Here is a 21,306-nt window from a genome sequence, read left to right on the forward strand (position 1 = left end):
GGCTCTTAATCGTATTAATAACCACAAAGAAAAAATTATCAGCAACAACAACAGCAGCAGCACCCATTATTTTCATTATCAATTTTTTAATAGAGTTCAATATTTTCTTTCAAATAAATTACAATAATAAAAATTTTCTTGTATATAGGTACAATAGGTACATAAGTATGCCTCATTTATAGATTAAGGAAGGTATTTATCAAAAAATTATGTTGGAATTCAAATTTTGGTCGTTTAGAAAACGTGCTGCATTTCTTAAAATCGAAATATTTAAATAATATTGTAAATAGTTAATAAGGTACGCATTTGAATTTAAATAATAATTTAAATTAATTACAGACAGAAATTTCATATAGTTTTTCAGGGGTATAAGCCTTTCCAACATCATCATCATATATAAAGGAGTCATTGAGAGAAGTTGAATACGTATTTTTGTTCCTAAAAAATGCTTAATAATTTTGTATGGAAAAAAAATCTGATATGATCAGCACATAACCGACCGCAATGTATGTTTTCTAGTATGGTGTAAATTTTACAGAGGATTATGAAAATGCGTTTTAAACACTTGTTTACAATTTTAAGGACCCTAGTATGGTTTTAATTAATATACCTAGAAAAGTATAAATTTGGTTCTAATATAGAGTTTCAATTTGTGTCATCGAAATTCCCCGAAAAGTTCCGACAAACATATATCAAAAATTAGTCAATTCGTGACATAACCGAAGTTAGCTCACATAAAAAATTCCATTAAAATTGGTTTAGCCGAACTTAGATGCACACACAGACCGACAGGAAGAAACACTGTTGCACACACAGACCGACAGGCAGAAAACTTGATATATTGATATCTTGCTAAAAATAGTTTATTTACACTTTCCTACTATGGAGAAGTGGGCTCCCACCGAAAACTCGACATCCAAAATTTGGTCCCATCACATAACCTTCCTTAAATAGCAAATTCTTAATATTTAAATTAATATGTAGATTAATTCTTATATAAGTGAATTAAAACAGTAATTCACGTACAAACTATGCCTTATATTTTACTCCGCAATATTAAAAGCTTCCGATGCGTACGGTTAATAGCACAGTTTTCTTAATGACTTCAAAGTCTTTACCGATTATTTTTAATTTTCTGAAAATTTCGTCAGAATCAATCTCCATTTATCTTCCCATCATAATAAATTTTAAGTAGTATTTATAGTCCCTGTTTTACATTTGTATTGTATTTAAGTTAAAAACTTATAAAATTTTTGATAGCAGAAAATTTTACTTTTCTATAAAGAACAATTTTATTTTTAACTCTTCGTTTTACTATTAACTTGGCAACCCTCTATCTATACATTTAGAATAATATCTTATATGTGAAAACTCATGAATTATAGCTTCTATGTTTGAATAGGTTTTCCATTCGATTTTAATATTCTTTATTTAGATTTTTGCTTTTTGTTTAAAGATTTTTATTGTATTTTATAACAAATATGGTTATTGTTTATGATAATAACGATAATGTATTAGGAAGAAGAAACAAAAATCCTAACTACATTAGGATAGAAAAATATTATGTGTAGTTTTTCATAATTTTCCTTCTATATAACAATGTATTAATTCAACATATAAGTAGGTACCTATTTTGAGTAAAAATTATTGGAAAAAAAATCAACATTTTTCTTTTATGAAAATAATGCTTTCAACATTTCTAATACACCCACAGCGCCGGATCAACTATATTTGTAAAGTAAGCACTTGCGATGAGCGCCGGAAAACAGAGAATACCATTGAAAATTAAAAAAAAAAAATTCATTTTAAAATATAAAAATTTTTCCCAAAAATTTTTTTTGGGAACGCTTAGGCCATTGAACAAGTCAGAACCGTGCCTGTACATACATAAATTTTATATTTAGAAAATGTATTTATAATAGTTCAACTGTATATAAGTATATAGTTTTAGAATTTTCTGTTGCAAGTAGCAATTATGGTTATGCACAAGTTTCATATTTCTGAATGAAAATTCTTCCTCTTCTGCATAATTGTGCATCTAATTCAATAACATAAAATATCTAATAATTCCTAAGATAGAATAGAATGTCATCGTATGTTTTTGGTTATTTGCCCAGTTGAAAATAAATTTGATTATATACGCTGCTAATAATATTTCATAAACCATTAAAAAAATTATATTCTAAAATTTTTTATTATTCTCCTTTTTTCGTCTCATTGTTTAAAAATTATAGTTAGTTAGTTAAAATATTTAAATAAGAAATTTCTCTATACAAAGATTTTTTTTTTTTTGGTATAAACAAAATTTTTCAAAAGTAGTTGTATCCTTAATTGGGTGTCACAGAGTAGTTACACAAATATAGTAATTATACTCGTATAAGTATACCTAGTTGCAAATGGAGTTTTAAAATTATTAGCGTTCATAAAGTCATAAAATAAACACCAAAAATTTTTTTTTATTGTTTTTAGAAATGGAAGTGAAAATATTCTATTATTTTATTCTATTCTTGAATTATTTGGAAATTTCATAGGCTCAAAGCTTTAGCATTATAATGTAGCTTTAAAATTTATTCAGTTGGAACCTATTGCAACAAGTGAAAATCCTCTAAGTGGATTTAAATCGTCAGCCAATCCAACGTCTTTTATCCCAATGTAGATAGGATTATGCAGATGCATGAAATTTTAATAACGTTGAACTTTAAACGAATATGGGACAGTATTGCATATTTGAGACAATTGAACAGTCATCTCAATAAATTGAAAAAAAAAATTGATCAAGTATGAATTTTCGTTGTTCAGAAATAAAAAATTTCAGCCATAAAATAAAAAATATTAATTTTTTAAAAATTAAACCAAAAATAATAAATGCAAGTAATGAATTTAATCACTAAATAAATTCAAACTAGTTTTTGAATACGATTTGTAAAATTTAATAATGATTTATAAATCCTTAATTTTATGTAGGATTAACACACATTTCTATGACAGTTTTCAAAATATAAGCCACCAAAGAATTATATTGTCGTTGTTTACCCGTTTTTAATTAAAATAAAAATCTTAATTCTTTTTAATACTCAAAATTTTGATATATGACTAGGTTTTTATTTTAAATAAATACGAATTAGAATTGAAAGTGCAAAGTAAGTAAATTAATAATTTTATATAACTAAAAACTTCTTCAAATTTAAAATTAATCATTTTTGATATGAAATTTGCAATAACATAGATTAGATATGCTATAAGCATGTGATAGAGGGATCTATCTATATTTATTTAAAAAAAAAAAAACAATTTGTAATTCAGTGAATAACTTCTTGTAAGACTAGAAAACGTGTTCCCAGTATATTAAATATGTAAGATGAATATTTAATTTTTGAAAAAAATTTAAATTTAAGTAAAATTACATAAAAATTTGTCATATCTAAAACTTTGCTAATAACTTCAAACCTATATGAGATAATTCTATGTGAATTCTCAAGAAGTCGGCCAAACTAGTTAAATTGAAAATTTAAAAGTCGTTTTTGAAAAAATTCAAGCTTTCCTCCATTACCAAGTCAAATAGTTGGTATCAGAACCAGGCAAAACAGAATAATTTTTAAAAATATATTTTTTTCAGAAAATGCAACAAAATTTTCTATTCAAGTAAATTAAGTTTATAATTTACGTTGACGTTCGTAATTTTTTACATTTTAACTCTTAACTTTAGTGCCGGTTGAGATATATCAATCAAACTTTGGAACGTTATACATTAAACCACTGCTCTGGTTAGGGGAGTAACTAACTAATCAAAACAGTGATTAAACTATAAAATTTTTGAATTTATTAAATAAAATAATTGAATAATAAAAAATCCATATTTGAAATAAAATCAAAAATCAAAAAATTTGACTTAAACAGTTTTTGATTTTACTGATCATATAGAATTTAATATGCTCATAAAAATTTGAGTGTTAACATAAAACTTATAATATTTATTAATTTCTACATTTATTTTTGAAAATATTGTAAATTTTAATTGAAAATTTAATATTTTTTCTTTTTTAATTGAATAATAAAACAGAAAAATAATTTTCAATGACAAAATACAAAAAAAAAAACAAAAACAAAAATATTGATTACTATGCCGTAAGAAAAACTGCGTGCCCATAACCATATTAATACCATACATAAAGTTAATTAATTTAATTTAATATAAAAAAAAACAAATTTCCAAACCATTTTTAGTAAGTATATATATATATATATACATATATATTCAGAATGAAAAGAAATTCTGATATGGAATGAATTTTCACCATAAAAACATGCAACATAAAATGTGAAAACTTGAAAAACTTGTGGAAAAATAAAATTATTCTCTCTATACTATTGAATTCTACACATACACACAAATATTTGTGTACCACACTATATTAAGTATAAGTATGTAATATTCATGTTCTTTTCATTGACACTTGTGTAATCGCTTATATAAAAGCGCTACAAAATTTCTATTTTTTTTTTTCTTTAATAGTTCTTAGTTCTTATAGTAATTTTAGTGAATTTTAAGAGTTGACCTTGCTATAATTTTTCATTTTGGATTTGTTATTATTTTTTTCTCTATATATAATAACCATTATATAGAATAACCGGAAAATCTTCAATTAATAATTTTTTCTTCTTAATACACGGCCATACATATTGGTCATATTTATATATAGAGAAAATTTATGCATACATGAAATTATAATTTGTATGGCTCCGTTTTAAATTAATATAATCAAGTTCTTTTTTTATATGTATATATATAATAGGACCACACATGTTTGTGAAAATATGTCCTGTATGTATATATGCACATTTTGTCAATTATTATGTAAATATGTTTATACATATTGAAGTACAAGAATGTTCATGTTACAACTTATATTTTATGAATTAAATTAATTGAAGTTCTAATGAATCTTTGCACCTTGACTAAAATATTTTTCATTTTTTTTTCATATTTTTGCTACTATAAATTCAAAATGATAGATGTTGTTGACTTAGAGAGTATGATAACAAAAAAAAATAAAAGGACAAAAAAATTATATTTCACATCTCAGTATATAAAAATGAATAGAAATTTTTTATTAAAGTTGTAAAACAATAATTACACGTTTGCATAAAAATATTTTCGTATTCTTGTATAATGTAGGAAACGTATAATTTTTATTATCATACATACTTCTAAGATTAAAATTATTCAAATTGGTGTAGTTTTTGTATAGTAATAGAATTTATTTTTAACAAAAATTTAATTTTGTAAAAAGTTGAAATATTTCTGTTACAAAATTAATGAAAAATGTATAAAATATAAAAATATTTGTGTCTGTCTGGAACGCAATATATAAGAACAAGAAGTAAAATTTAAAAATATGGCCGTATCAAATGCAATTCACGTGAAAAATAGGCAAAACAACAAAACGTGTGCATATATATAGAATGAAATTCACGTAAAAAATGAATAAAATCTAAAAATTTATTTGTCTAAATCGTAGTTCACATGAAAAAGGATGAAATATGAAAATTTGTTTGTCCCGAACGCAAATCAGTTGTACAGTTCCATGAATCAAAGTAGAATAGCTGGAATACTCTGAAAATTTGAATTTAATATTTTAGTTTTTATTGTAATTCGGGTAGGATATTGAACATAGTTTATCATCTCAAATATAAAAATATTATTCCAAATACAAAGCATCATGCACAATGTGATGCTATATACAATTAATTTGCTCATTATTACAACTCTATTTGATTTACATTTCCTGGATCTGTATATAATAGTAAATCCTTTTATTTTATAAAATAAATTGGCACCCAATTTAATATTTGAGAATTTCAATTGAACTGTCCATAAAATTTCAATAAAATATTTGTAATAAAACACGGATATGTTTTTAACACGGAATAAAAATAAAATTGTTTGAAAAATAAAAAACTTCTAGCAAATCGTAAAATTTATAACCGAAAATGAAAAAAAAAAAACATAAATTTCAATAATATTTAATTAAAACATGGTATGAATATTGTTATAAAAATCGAAATAAAATAATAAATTTAAAAAAAAATATTGCCTCTACATATGTTAAATTGTTTTATTAGTTTACATTCGTATTTGCAATTAAAAATAAAAGTTACCATTTTTTGTGAAAAAGGAAAAATCCTTTTATTAATTTAGAGAAAATTTTAAATTTTAACATTTTATTAAATTTTAACATTTTATTGTAAAATTTTTATTTAATTGAAATTACTTTATAAATTAAAAATTTTTTAAAATACAAAAGTTAAAGAAATATTTTTTAAATTAAATAATGGGATTCCAAATAATGGAACATCCAAAGTGATATGACCTTATATATGACCTTATCTATATAAAAAATGTACAATCAACAAACCAAATTCAAAAATTTATTTTTTATTTGAATTCAGAAGTTCATTTACAAGATGAATTGAATTTGAAGACTGCGTTACTATACATTTTCGAATTCAAGGATAATTTTAAATTTTCAAAGCGAAATTTGAATTGTGGATCTCTAATATTAATTAAAATACCAAATAAATTGTACAATAACAATTTTCAAAATCAAAATGAAAAAATTGCCGAACAGTGTACATTACAGCCGAATAATTTTATATGTAAAAACCGAAAAAAAACCGAACTAAAAAATTTTATTTTTATTGGAGTCCTGAAATCTGCATAAAATAGGCCTTAAATTGTGTTTATATTTAATTAAATTTAAAATAAATTTAAGCTATTAATTTTTTTTTTTAATTTTGTTATCAACTACAATATTATCTGCTAGTGTTCTTATAACATTTTAATATCGGTTAAAAAATTAAGTTATAATTTGCTTTATACTCACAAATTTTAATAAATTCTATTTATGAAGTTTTTATTTTTTATAAAAAAAATGTCTAAGAATTTGAAATTTTTCTATACTAAATAATAGTTAACACATAACCCACCCCCCGTACTATTGCTATTATTTTTAATTGATGTATTTTTAAAATTATAAGTTTATAAAGTTAGAAGTTTTGCATTACACATTTTATTAAAATAACACTTCCTGTCACTATATATAGTGTCAATTTCTTTTTATTCAATTATTTTTTTTTTGTTTTGTTTTGTGTAAACTACATTGAATATAGTATATAAATAAAAATTATACTATAGGTGTATTTTATTTTTACATTTAGGATTTCAATGGTCCTGAAAAGCATCTGCCTAATTATATTAAATTTACTCTATATTATATTACAATTTAAGTAAGATTTCGATGATTAACAGTACATGTATGTAGCTATAGATTTTGTATAGGTATATTAAAAATTTAATTTAATGCTGAATTTATGCATAATTATAGTCAGTCACTTTCAATTCTAATAATTTAATTACGTGCTTATTTAAAAAAATTTGTTTATTTTTTACATATTACATTAGAATTTAATGTCATTTCAATGTAAATTATCACATAAATGTAAACTGTTTTGCTTCTGTTAATTAAAACATTATGTCTAATTCAGGACCATACAAAAGACTTAAGTGGGAAACTTTATCATAATAACTTTAATAATTTATATTAGATTCAATTGCAGAAATCTTTTAAATTTTTCCAATAAAGTTTATATTTCTAATCTATTTATTTTCTAATTAGAAATTTCTTATTTAGGAAAAATCGATTAATTTAACTATCGCTTTACATAAAAAGAAACAATACTTTAAATTCATAATAAGAATAACATGAATAATTGCATTACGAATTCAGTTGCTTATATTCTTGTAGTTGCTTATATTCTTGTATCCTATGAAATTGAACAACAGTGATATCAGTCAATGGTTTAAAAAATCTGTATTAAACGATATTAATAATTTTCTAGTAACATTCAAATTTACATTAAAATATTGCCTAAAATTATTTATTAAAATTTTTATTTTCTGTAATAATATATGCTAGTCAATGATGCATGAAAATTTTGCCAGGAAATGCCAATTACATTTTGTATAAAAATTACTAATATTTTAATAAATAAATTACGATAACAATGAATGATTTATCATTGTTATAATATAATTATTTCGTTTAATTTATTACTATTTTGCCTAACACCATCAATTTCTTTATTTTGTGTCGTTTTTTTTCGGAATTCTTCTTGATCTTTTCTTTATATTTTTCTATATTCTAACTTTATTTATTATAATTTTCATATATATGAAAAGTTAGTGAAAATTTAATTATTACATATATGATGTATATAAATATGTTATTACGTATATATGAAAAAAACTTACAAAGTTACATGAATTTAAAACAGAAAACCGAAAGAATAACGATCTTCAGATTTGATCTACAAAAAAAGAAAAGTATGTTGTAAAACTAAAAATAAAAACATAATGTAATAACAAAAAAAAAAGAATCACTTTACTGTAAGTTAATGCTATAAAATTATGTATCAACATCAATAATTGCAAGTAACAGCAGTAGTTACATATAATTGAAATAACAGCTGAAGTGGCGGCGGCAATAACATACAAAAAAAAAAAAAAAAACATTTTACATAATAAAGAATTAGTAGGTATGTATGTGAATGTGTGCATGTATAATATTATAATGTAAGCGATCATTATATCATCAAAATGTTAAAAAAAGAAAAATTGAAAAATGTAAAAAAAAATAAAAATATCAAAAAGAAAAAAAATAGTAACAAGTTTATTGAACTTAATCACTATTTTACTATATGTATGTATGTAAATATGTATATGTATGTACAATTTTAATGCATGTAACATGTATGTAAGAGTTGCAGAAAATATTAGAGTTAGAATTTGCAATTTTAAGATATTCGTGTGAAATTCTTTTTATATTGGTTGTTAGGATGAGAATCTAAAAATGTTATCGCAATACAAACAAATTATTGATAACATTTTCAATTATAAAAGCTTAGCCATTTTTAATTATAATTGTAAAATAATTTTTGGCAATTGATATTCAAATCATAAGAATCATAAGAATTTTATAAGTGTTAAAAACAGGATATTTAGCAAAAATTTTTCAGCAACTCAATCATGTCGTGAATAAATTTCAAAAAAATATTTCAGAACAAAGGTCTTCGAAATTATTTCAACAGTAGAATTTCAACAATACACTGATAATATTTAGTGTCTGTTTTTTTCACGTAATTCTCAGCATTTTCATCAAATTATAAAAGAGTGTTTCCAGAATTTTTAAGGAATTGAGATTCGACAAGGCTAATTTTCGAAAATATTTCAGAATAAGTATTGCAATTGAATAAAAAGGGGTTATGAGCTTCCTTCTTAAATGCTCCCCATAAAACAACAATTATTGCCAATTTTCGATTAACACCGAAACTAATATTAAATGGTTGTTTCGGAGAAAAAAAAAATGCCAAAGACAAAATTTTATATCTGACAAACTGGTCAACGATTTATTTATTAATTCTAAAAATATGCAATGCTATATTTCATTTAATTATATGTAACAAAATTATATATTTTCGTTTATATTAGTGCATAAGGCTTTTAATGATGATTCTAAAAGTCTTATATGAATTTGGTATAATTTAAAAGTTTTAGTTGTAGTAAAAATTTTATTCCCATTAATCTCTCCAATTATGTTTTGCTCCCATTACGATAAATATAAAATATGAAGCACATTATAAGTGTAAAATAAAATTCAATATACAAATATTTCTTTTTCATGTAAAAAATATTCATGCAATATTCTCAAAATTATGTCGTACTTAGAGTGCGCTTTCAATTGTAACAGTACAAAGAGTGAAGTTTTTTTAAAATACTAAGTATTAAAAATATAATGTAGAAGAACTTAAACTGATTTGTTTCATTAATTTCTAATGTTTTATTTTCTAGCATTTCTTTATATATTTTATTATTTTTTTCCTACAATATCCTATGTGATGTATATACTATATAGGTAATATTAAAATGTATACAACATTTTTTTCTAACTCACTTTAAAATCATTGTCGTTTGCTATTATAAAATGTGTGACATTAAATTCTCAGTCTTATTTCTTAGTATATAATATCATTGTTATTTTGTTATTGCTCGCTCTTTTTGTTGCTGTTATTATTTTTGTTACTATCGTTATTATTGTTATTATTATTGTTGCAGTTTCTTTTATGGATTTTTGCTTGAATGCTCGCTCTATGATTGAAAAGTTGTGTAGTTATTGTCGTTGTGTAGTAGTGTTGTTATTATTGTTGTTGTCGTTATTGTTATGTGTCGTATTATTATTCTTTTTCATTTTATAATGTCGCTTACATACTCATATATCCATGAAAACCTTTAAGTTTTCTACTGTTATTTCCGTAATTTGTTGCTGTTTTCTCATGTTTTTTTTTTATTTTTCACTGTTGTTCTATTATTTCTCAACGGTAAGTTTTTTCTAGTTTATTTTACATTGTAATGTGTGCTTTTTGTTTTAATATTTTCTTTTTATGTTGTTTTGAATTTTTTATTTTAATTTTTATTATTATGTATTTAACTTTAAAAATATAAGTGTGTAGATATTATTCATGTCATAAAATTAAAAAAAAAAACTCCAGGTGAAATTCTATGACTATTTTTTTTAAAGTTCTTTTCATTTAATTATTTTGTATTTTCTTTATTTTTATTGAATTTTAAATTTATTTAGTTAGATTCTGTTGTACAGTTGTGTTTTTTTTCCGAAATTGGTTTTATTCTTGCCTCTTAATTTGTATTTCTCTTAATTATTTTAAAGCAAAGTAAAAAAAATTTTTTTTTTTATTAATTTCAAAAGAAAAGCATTGAAAGCATAAAAAATTTTGAATTTTAAATATTTGATTTAGTCATAAATGAATTTTATGACATAATTTTTTCTTATTATATTTTTTCTTATGAATATTATTAAAGAATATTCATAATTTGTTAAATAATAAATATTATTGAAATTTGTTAATCTTTTGTTTGAAAGAAATTGCAAAAAATTTTAAATTTCAATATTAATTTTTAGAAACTTTCATAATTATTTGGAACATATTCAAAAATATAAAGGTACATGTGCATAATTTCATCATTTTGTCTCTTAAATTTCTTTGAAATAGTTTATAATGTGATTATGTTATTAAATAGACTTTTGCAAATTTTTCATAATTGGTAACGGTATGAACAAGAATACGTGACTGTAAATATAACGATTTATGAGGTTCACAACAAGATTGAAAACAGCAACCAATAATCTACATAACTTTTGAACAGATAACAGAAATACTGTTAGTTGTTATTCAACTCAAATAAAAAATCAAATAACTAATTTATTGAAAAATTATATTTTGATTCAGTCAAAAGATGTAATATTTTGAATATTTTAAATTATTTAAAAAATAGATACGTAGGAACCAATGAGAAAAATATTTATTTTTGAAAATTATAAGACAAATTTTATGAATCACGCTACTATTTTCTATAAAATGTAATTCGATTTAATTAATATTGGAATTGTGATTGAATTTAAGAAGCATATACTACATCCGATCAAAGAACTGTGATACTTCTCTAAGAAGTTATTAAGATGTAAAAACTATATAAAAACTTTCACGATTTTTGAACACTTTCGAAGCTACAATGGATATTCAACATGGATCACCGAGACGTCACTATACCGAGACGTCCGAGTTCTTCTCTCCTCTTGTCTGCACAGAATTTTTTTTCTTTAAAAACTCCGAATCTTTCCGCGAAAGTTTCAACACCTAGACTATACCATACAATTTCTTTATCATTCTAATTACACAAGTTTATATTTAAAAAAGAAGTTAAGACAATAAAAATTAGAAAACGAAAAAATTATTTTTAAAACGCTTCTTTGTAAAATGCGATTTTCAGCTGATAACAAATTCCAAAGTGTTTGAGACTCAATGGTACTTCCGAAACAGGTTAATAAATTAATATTCCCCACAAGTTTTTCATTACTTCTATATTTATTTCACTTAGATTTTAAGCCCTCTAGAAATAATAGAAAACAATTCAATAATTTTAAGTGATTACGAATATAATTAACCAGTCAATTAATTTTTAAATTGAAAATTTTCAATTTTATTATTAAAATTTGTTCGTTTTTAACAATTACACAGAAAAAAACTATTAAATTTTAATTAAATTTTCTCTTATACATGGTATATTTGAAGTGTTAAATATTTTTTTAAAATTGATGAAATAGTAAAAATGTCATAGAAATTGTAAACAAACAAATTGCTAAAAAATCATACCGTTTTCTACATTTTTTCATAAAATATTTTGTCTATATTAAATTGTGATTGTTCATTAAAACTTCTAATATTCTAGCTAAAGTATTAGAATAGTTGTATTAATATAGAATCCATTTGTATATAAAAAATCATAAAAATGCACATTTTTTAACGTACACACATTTAAAATACTTCAGTATGTACGTTTTATATGTTGTACGACATATAAATAATGTGCTTATAACAGTAATATACCAGGTGTAATATTATCATTTATTCTAATTACAGGTGTTTCACTTGTATATATGTAAAGAGTTCTTAAAATTTTTGTTAAATCTTTGTTACCAACAAACAACCACGGAACAACAAAAAAAAAACACTTATTCGTTTTTATTACTTTAAAACTTGACCGATTCTGTCACTCAAAATTGTATGCCGTAACTAATAAGAATTTATGTAGAAATTCATGTTAAGAAATTTTTTGTTCATTTTTCTCTTTTTTAATTACCTATATAATAATTTTTTGTTTGTGCCATAATAATAGTGTAAAAGCTACTTTAAATCGAATATAAAAGAGAAAAATCAAATAGGTGGTACATTGGTTTGTACATTGTGCTGTAAAAATTATGTTAAATAATAAAATTTTAAAAATTTAAATATATTTTTTTGTATTCATTCAAAAAAGAATGTGTAAGATTATCGCATATATAACAATAATCTAAATAGTTTTATCATATTTTTAATATACTTGTTATAACAGCATATGTGTATGAATGCAACACATGCACATTTTAAGAATGCAATAACATTAAACTATGTTTTGACCTATTGAAATTTTTTAAAAATGCATAAAGCATCATTATGACATAGAAATTAAGAGTTGATTGTGTATAGATATGGTAATTATCTAAATTATGAATTATTATAAAAAATAGATGTGGGATAAAAATTTCAAATATTTTTTAAAAAATGAAATTTATGCTTTAAATATTATGCACAAGTTTGTATTAAATTTGTAATTTTGTAAAAAGCACATTTTATCATAGAATAGAATATCTATATGTCAATAATTTTAAGAAATTATAAATTCTTACATTAATGGATCATAAAAGAGCACTCCTACTTTAAATAAATAAATACCTATCGTTTCTTAAAATATTTAAATTATTGCATACTTTTCGGAGAAAAAAAAAAAACAAAATTAGAAAAAAGTCTTGACATGATGGTCGAATTCAACAGTTAATTAAGCAAATTGAGATAACTAATTATATTTTTCGATATACATTTACCGTTAACTTTTGCATTGACAGATGTTAAAAATTTGAAAAAATACGAGTACAACAGACTAAGCTTTCTCCTTGAATTTTGTTAGAAAATTGTTAAAAACAAACTAAAATCTTTGATTAAATTTTTAATATTTTTACAAGGCTAATTATGACTAGAACAGACTAGAACGTATCTGCATACACTATAATATTATGTGTAACATTTCAAATAAAAATTCATGTATAAAAGATTTTTAGAGCGACATTCTAATTTTTTAAGTGAATTGTTAAAAAAATTTATTAGATATTTTTAATAACAGCAATTCTTTCAGCTCTTGATAGCAGTTTCACATTTACAAAACACTATTTTACAATTACAAAATGCAATGTTGTAAGTGAGATAATACATGATGTAAGTAATTATTACAAGAAATATTATGCAATGTGTGATAAAGAATTTCTACACTCCACATCTTAAATATTTTTTAATATATTTTTAAAAAATAATTATAATTTCAGTATTTGCAATTATTAATTATTACTTGTTAATTTTAAACGTTTATAATTACTAAGAATTTATAAAAAAATAAATAACAGCATTGTTAAAAAATTAAAATTTTTAACAAACTCGTAACAGTAAAACTATAGTAGGAATTAATTGAAATAACATGTTTTTACAATTAATAAAAACAATAATTAATAATTATTATTGTTAGCGGATTTGGAAAAAATAAATTTTTAATATATTTGTTTTAAGTTCATCAAAGAAAACATATAATTTAATAAATATTATTATAGTATATTAAATTTGTGTAGATGTTAAAGAATGATTCTTATACATATACACATATACATGCAAATATTTTTGAATAAATTAATTATTATGGTTTTAAAATTATAAAAATAAAATGTTAGAATACAAAATTAAATTAAATAATAATGAAATTTTATTATTAAATGGAATAGTAAATGCCTATATGGTAGCTGTATCAGACGGAAAATAGCAAAATTCATAAAGAATCGAATGATAATTATTAGAGCTCATAAATTTTTAATGACTTCATTGCTCTCATTCAGGAATTATGTAATCGTAACAAATTTCTTATGCCAAATTTTTAACCGAAATTTCATCTTTTCAAATCATCTACATGCATAATGGTCTAATACTTTTTGATTTCTCAAATTAGTGACCTGTAAAACTTGTTTTTGAAATACGGACATAAATGTTAAACTTAGTAATCTGTCCTTTATGTATTAGGCTATTTTGTTTTGATCTTGCTCTTCTTAGCTATTCACAAATCCAAATCTAACAAAAATATTATAAATCTTGTATTTGTACACTGTATTTGATTTACGATACACTTAATGTTTTAGTTTTTATAAAAAATTTAATTTCCTTTTAAAAATTTCCATATAATGTGCAAGCATGAGTGCATATTATTTTAAATATTCTCAAAAAATTTTCTACACAAATTTCTTTCTGCAATCTTTTAAAATTTTTAATATTTTATTTTTTCTTCTTTTAATATCAAAACCCCATGCTATATAATTTATCAAGTTCTATATTTATTACCTTGATTATTTTTTTTTTAATGAATCTTGTGGTCAGTTATTAAATTACAAATTCTTTAATAAAAAAAAAAGAGAGAGAGATATTTAAATACTTGTGTTACTAAAAAAGGTGCTATATAAGAATTGAAATGCAATTTTTCAAAAGACAAAAAAAAAACAAAACAAGAATTAAATGGTTTGCGTGCTATGGTGATGGTGAAGATGACAGAGAAAATCTTTATTGAAATTTAAATAAGGCAAAAACACAAAAAAAAAACGATTATGTTTTCATTTTTAATTGTGGAAAATCGTAAAAATAAAAATTTAGAAAAAAAAAAAAACAGAACAAGTTCCAGTTCAAGAATGGCTTGAATGAATAGAAAAATTTATTTTTATTGTTTTTGATGTTTTTTTCATTATATAGAAACAAAAAATATTGATGCTTTAAAAAAAAAAATTGTATAAAATTTGGGTCAATAGACTTATAAAAAAAAAACGCCTAATGTTATTTTGGAATTTGTTAAAGAACCAGTATAAAATAATAATATAGAATTACATACACATGGATTATGTGAGCTGTGTGCATTACCTTGTTTTGCCAAATTGTATTCCAAGATTGCAAGATTTATGATGAAAATGAATGTAGGATTTTTGTTTCTACTTAAAGAACTTGTTAAATATGTATTGGAAAATATCCTCATTTCATTTATTTCAAACAGGAATTTTTTTTTTAGATTTTCCAGTTTTTATGAATTTTTTAGCGCAATGCGAGTGGTGTCGGGTTTTTTTTTTATTTGCAAATGCAAGAAATAAATAAATCATTTTTTTTTATTTGTTTTTGAACCGAAAACCAATAATTAATTAAATTAAATAGTTTTACATAATCAATATAAAATTAAATTTTTTTTTTTGCTTGTTATTTAATTAACGAAAATTTAGTTCAAATTAAAATCCTACAGAAATTTAAGAATATAGAAAATTCGAGAAATAAAATTTTACAGTTTGAAAATATAGAATTTTTTTTTTTGGGAAATTTAATGAGCTCAAAATCAATTAATATAGGAGAATTTTTTATTATTTTATAAATTGTAACTAAATAAATTTAATTTGAATTTATTTTATGATGACATGCAGGTGGATATCATATGTATGCGGAGTTGTGGAAGTACAGAGAATATTAGCGACGAAAATAGGTGACAACCATATTATTTTTATCTGAATGTAGAAGATAATAAAATTTTTAATTTTAGTTATAATGTTATTCATATTTTATAACGAGATTATTGGTATATATAAACTCTCCCTATTTGAAATAGCTTATACATATATGGGTGTACATACTAGGACAAAATGGTCTAAATCAATTTAAAACAAAATCGAAATTACTATTGCTATATTGTTCTGAAAGTAATCAGTTTCAAGGTATTATCAAATCAAAATGATGAAAACGACCCTCAAGCAAGGTTGCTATTTTTGATTATATCGCACCATGTTTCTGTCTTTTGATTCCTTTTTCCTATTTTTGACATTTGTTCCAATTTTCTCTACAGACATAGGTACTATATATTAACAAAAATTTTAATTCATTTTAAACGGGAAAAGATAGAGTTGATCGGGTCAATTCTATGATATTCGATTCTATGAAAAATCCAATATACTGTAGATCTTTCAATATACTGTGGCTTCAATATTTTCTAAAATAAGACCGAAAAACTTTTAAAGTAGAACCACAGGGATTAAAGCAATTTTATTGGCTTTTACTTGAAACATAAAAGCCCTAATAATATATTTCAATACTACAGCATCTATAATTGCTAAGATAAGGTCAATTGCCTTTCAAATATGTATGGCAGCTATCAGAAATACTGCAATATCGGACCAACCCGTAACATTTGTGATTTCTTTGAAGTCTATAAGATAAGAACAGATACTACACTTTGATCTTAGCCATAAGGCCAAAAATCTCGGTCACATTATTATATTGTATTATTTGTTTTTGAGTTATGGCTGGAACGTTGAAATATGATAACAATATATTGAGGCTAACAAACTTACAGCACATTCATTTTTGTTCATTTTTTCTTGATTTGTAGAGATTTTAACCTTGGAGATGATTACAAATTATTCTTGACGGTGGCAATCCTGCCCTCAAGCAATTTCACAAAATTAAATTGTATTTGTAAGAATTTACAGGCGAGTGAAATAAATTTGGTCATTATTCTATAACAGTAAAAGCCAATTATCAAAAATTTGGAATGCATGGTACTTTCTAAGTAAATAAGTTCCCAACACATTTAATATTTGCAATATGCTTTTTCAGTAAATAATAAATAAGCAGTTTTTGTTTTTTTTTAATTAAGTGGCAAAAACTTAAACAATATCTTTTTTTCTCCCAAAATATTTGCCTACTTAATTTTCAAATTTTTACCATTTTAAAAAATTGTATTTTTTTTCTAAAAAAAAAAAATTCGCAAAAATTCAATTTCTCTCCCACTAATATTCAAATTTTACAGTTATCTTCTGGTATAAGTGAAATATAAATAAAATAGGAAATGAAATAAAAAAAATCTGATGTGGTCAGCACATAACCGACCGCATTGTGTATTGTTTAGTTAAATGAAAGTGTTACAGAATATTATAAAAATGTGTGTTAAATACTTCTTTCCAATTTTTAGGACATTAGTAAGCTTATAGTTAACATACTTAGAAAAATGTAAATTTGGCTCTTAGTTGAGTTTCGCTTTGTGCTACCCGAATTCTCTGAAATGTTCGCCAGTTAGTTTCGGTAACAACCAGAACTCAAATATCAAATTTCAAGAAATTCCATCAATTTGTTCTGTGAATATGGTGAAAAATGTAAAATCGGCCCGCAAATCAGTTCTCGAGCCCTGATCTTTCCAAAAAAGTTATATGTTCATTGCTTTAATATGAGAAATTCATATATTAAATTTCAATGAAATCGGTTGATTATTTCTCTTTATATACACAAAAGTGTATGTTTGGCCCGTAGTAAACGTCTAGTTGCCGATGCCTGATCTTTCCAAAAAATTTACATGTTCATTGTTTTAATACGGGGAATTCATATATTAAATTTCAATGAAATCGGTTGATTATTTCTCTTTATATACACAAAAATGTAAATTTGGCCCGTAGTAAACGCCCAGTTGCTGATGCCTGATTTCTTCGAAAAGTTAGGAATTTTTGCGTATGATCGAGCAAAGCTTATATATGAAATTTCAAGTAAATCGGTTGAATACTTTCTTCAAAATGGTGAAAAATGTAAAATCGGCCCGCAAATCCGTTTTCGAGCCCTGATCTTTCCAAAAAATTTATATGTTCATTGTTTTGATACGAGGAGTTTATATATTAAATTTCATTGAAATCGGTTGATTATTTTGTCTTTATATACACAAAAATGTATATTTGGCCCGTAGTAAACGTCTAGTTGCCGATGCCTGATTTCTTCCAAAACATACGAAATTTTGCGGACGGTCGAGCTGAGCTTATATATAAAATTTCAAGTAAATCGGTTGAATATTTTCTTCAAAATGTTCAAAAATGTAAAACAGGCCCGCTAAAAAGTGCAGTTCCCGAGGCCTGATATATACCAAAAGTTGATCGATCCGTGCCATGGTGGAAACAAACTTACATATAAAATTTCATCAAAATCGGTTCAGCCGAACTTGAGATACACGCGTGCACACACAGACCGACAGACCGACAGACCGACAGACCGACAGACCGACAGGTTGCTAAAAATAATTTATTTGCACTTCCCTACTATGGAGAAGTACGTTCCCACCGAAAACTCGATATGCAAAATTTGTTGCCATCACATAACCTACCTATTGTTTACACAATACGGTCGGTAAAAAATTATTCTAAGAGAAAAAAAAAATTCTTGTTAAACAGGTCACGTGACTTATAAATTTAGTATTTAAAGAACGCCATTGAGATAAAGAACGTTTTGTATTTTTCTTTTCCTCTCTTGCTAGTTTTTTGAACCAGGAAATTTAAATTATAAGGAAATTCGTCAAATATTACGCAATTTTAATTTAATATTATTTTATAATAATTTTTTTTTATTATTTTCATTTTTATTTATTCCAAAATTAAAATAAATGGGAAATTATTTGTGCACGAATTTATTAAAATTATTTTAATGGACGATCATTAATTTCTCTTTTATAATATACAAGCGCAGTTCAATTAGAAAACTATGAAACTACTCGGCAATTTAAGCAGCAAATGAAAATTAATTTAAAAACAAAAAAATATGAAGTCAATAAAACCCAGGGTTCGTTGCACATTTCCTTTTAACAATTTCGGTCTAGAACTTATACTTATATTTATTTATGCTGTTGGTCTACAAGAATATTTAAGATATGAGCTGACGTGCAGGAGAAAATAATTTTCGAAATACTAGTTTAAGACAACAATTGAATTAAAGGACTAAATAAGGATCTGAGCCTTAAATTACTCATAAATTTTTATAAGAGGCTTGGATATTTTATGATAGTAGATTTTCTGTGTTAACAAATTCTTTCGTATTTTCATGATTTTCGAGAACTACAACCAAGATGAGCACTGAACGAATAATTTTTTCTATTGCTATATTTAAGAAGCTTGATACAGTCATTATTTTTATGTTGATCAAAAGTATAAGATTCCGATATTTTATTCATATCAAAAAATTTCTATAATTTTCGAGATTATTAAATAATCGTGAGTAAAATTTGTAAATTATCGTAATCAGGAAGTAATCAGAATCAGCAAATTCCACCAAAAAAGAAATGTCCAACTAAATTTTCACCATGTACAAATTTGTGTTTTTTTTGAGAAAGAAGGAATTGTAAAAAAAATTAATGATCAAACAAATCAAAAATTGAATTTCAATCACTTGCAATTTAAAATTTGAATTTTCGAACATAACAAAATCAAATTGACTTGCATAATTAAATTAAGAGATTGCCCAACTAATAAATGACTATACTTAGAAAATATATTTAAAGAATCTTTACCTATTATTATTATTATAAAAAAAAATTACTTAATTTCTGAATATTTGAATATTTTATTCAAAAAATTTTAAATATAAACGATATTAATTGTATATTATGCAGAAGTTCTGGTTGGGGAGAGAAAGTGGAAATAAGAAAATTCATTTATTTGTCTGTTATCTTCCTATATATTTGTCTTCCTTTAATGATGATTTTTATTATTTCTTAAAATTTTATTATATTTAATATTGTAGCAAAAAAAAATTACGGAATTCAAGTATGCATTTTTTTTTACCGTTTTATTACTATTCTTCTAACATTTTAATAATGCATTTAATGCACACACATTAAATCTTTCGTTCTTAGTAACGTTATTAAAAACTTAAGGGTTACGATTTTTATTTTCTCAAAAAAATTTTCGTGATCATTTAGTTTAAAAAGTTGGCATTAATTTTATTTTATTTTTTATTTATTTAAATAATCATCATTATTTTTAACAGTAATGTATAGTAGATATGCAATACTCATAGGAGAGGTTTTTACAGTTTAAAGAAGATGTGACTTTAATGTTGAATTACATAAGATGTTTTGTTATTATACAGAGTTTATTGTTATTAGTTTTTATTTAATTCATAATATTATATATGTATAGATATTTCTCTCTATTATATGCAATGACAATATTAATATTAATTTTAATGAATGCGATCATGCAATCATCTTTATATGTAAATATACATTCAGAATTTTGTTTATATAAATTAAAGTAAATTTTAAAAATTTCAATATTAAAAAATTATGATGTTTAAACTTTAAATTGTTCGTATGTCAATATTTAATAGCTCGGCAAATATCCAATATGAGAAATAGTAAGAGTAAAACAAGCAATAATTACGAGATAGTTTATAGGAATGAAAGAGGAATTCATATTTTAGAAAATATATAACCACTCAAATGATATTTGTGTACATACCGTCTAGGATTCATATAAATCTGCTTAATCCATAAGATTCGCGTAAACTATTGTTTTTTGTTAAAATTTATTCAGTGGAATATAAAAAAAAAATGGAAAATTTTAGAAATATGGAAATTAGTTTTTACAATAATTCTCTCAAAAATGAGTGGTTCTTTAATATAAAAAATTACAAATTGTTTAATTACTTAATTAGATGTGATCATACAGTTGCACGTTTTGAAAATAAACCTATAGAATACGAATAAACAAT

General features: G+C 23.4%; 1 pseudogene; it reads right to left on the reverse strand.

The window, feature by feature from the left end:
* Nucleotides 1-16,881: 16,881 nt before the first annotated feature.
* Nucleotides 16,882-17,047, reverse strand: LOC129611494 (U2 spliceosomal RNA; annotated as a pseudogene).
* Between the last annotated feature and the right edge of the window lie 4,259 nt (nucleotides 17,048-21,306).

The sequence above is a fragment of the Condylostylus longicornis genome, unplaced genomic scaffold (assembly GCF_029603195.1).
Source record: "Condylostylus longicornis isolate FDR11 unplaced genomic scaffold, ASM2960319v2 ptg000049l, whole genome shotgun sequence".
In the NCBI taxonomy this organism is placed as follows: Eukaryota; Metazoa; Arthropoda; class Insecta; order Diptera; family Dolichopodidae; genus Condylostylus; species Condylostylus longicornis.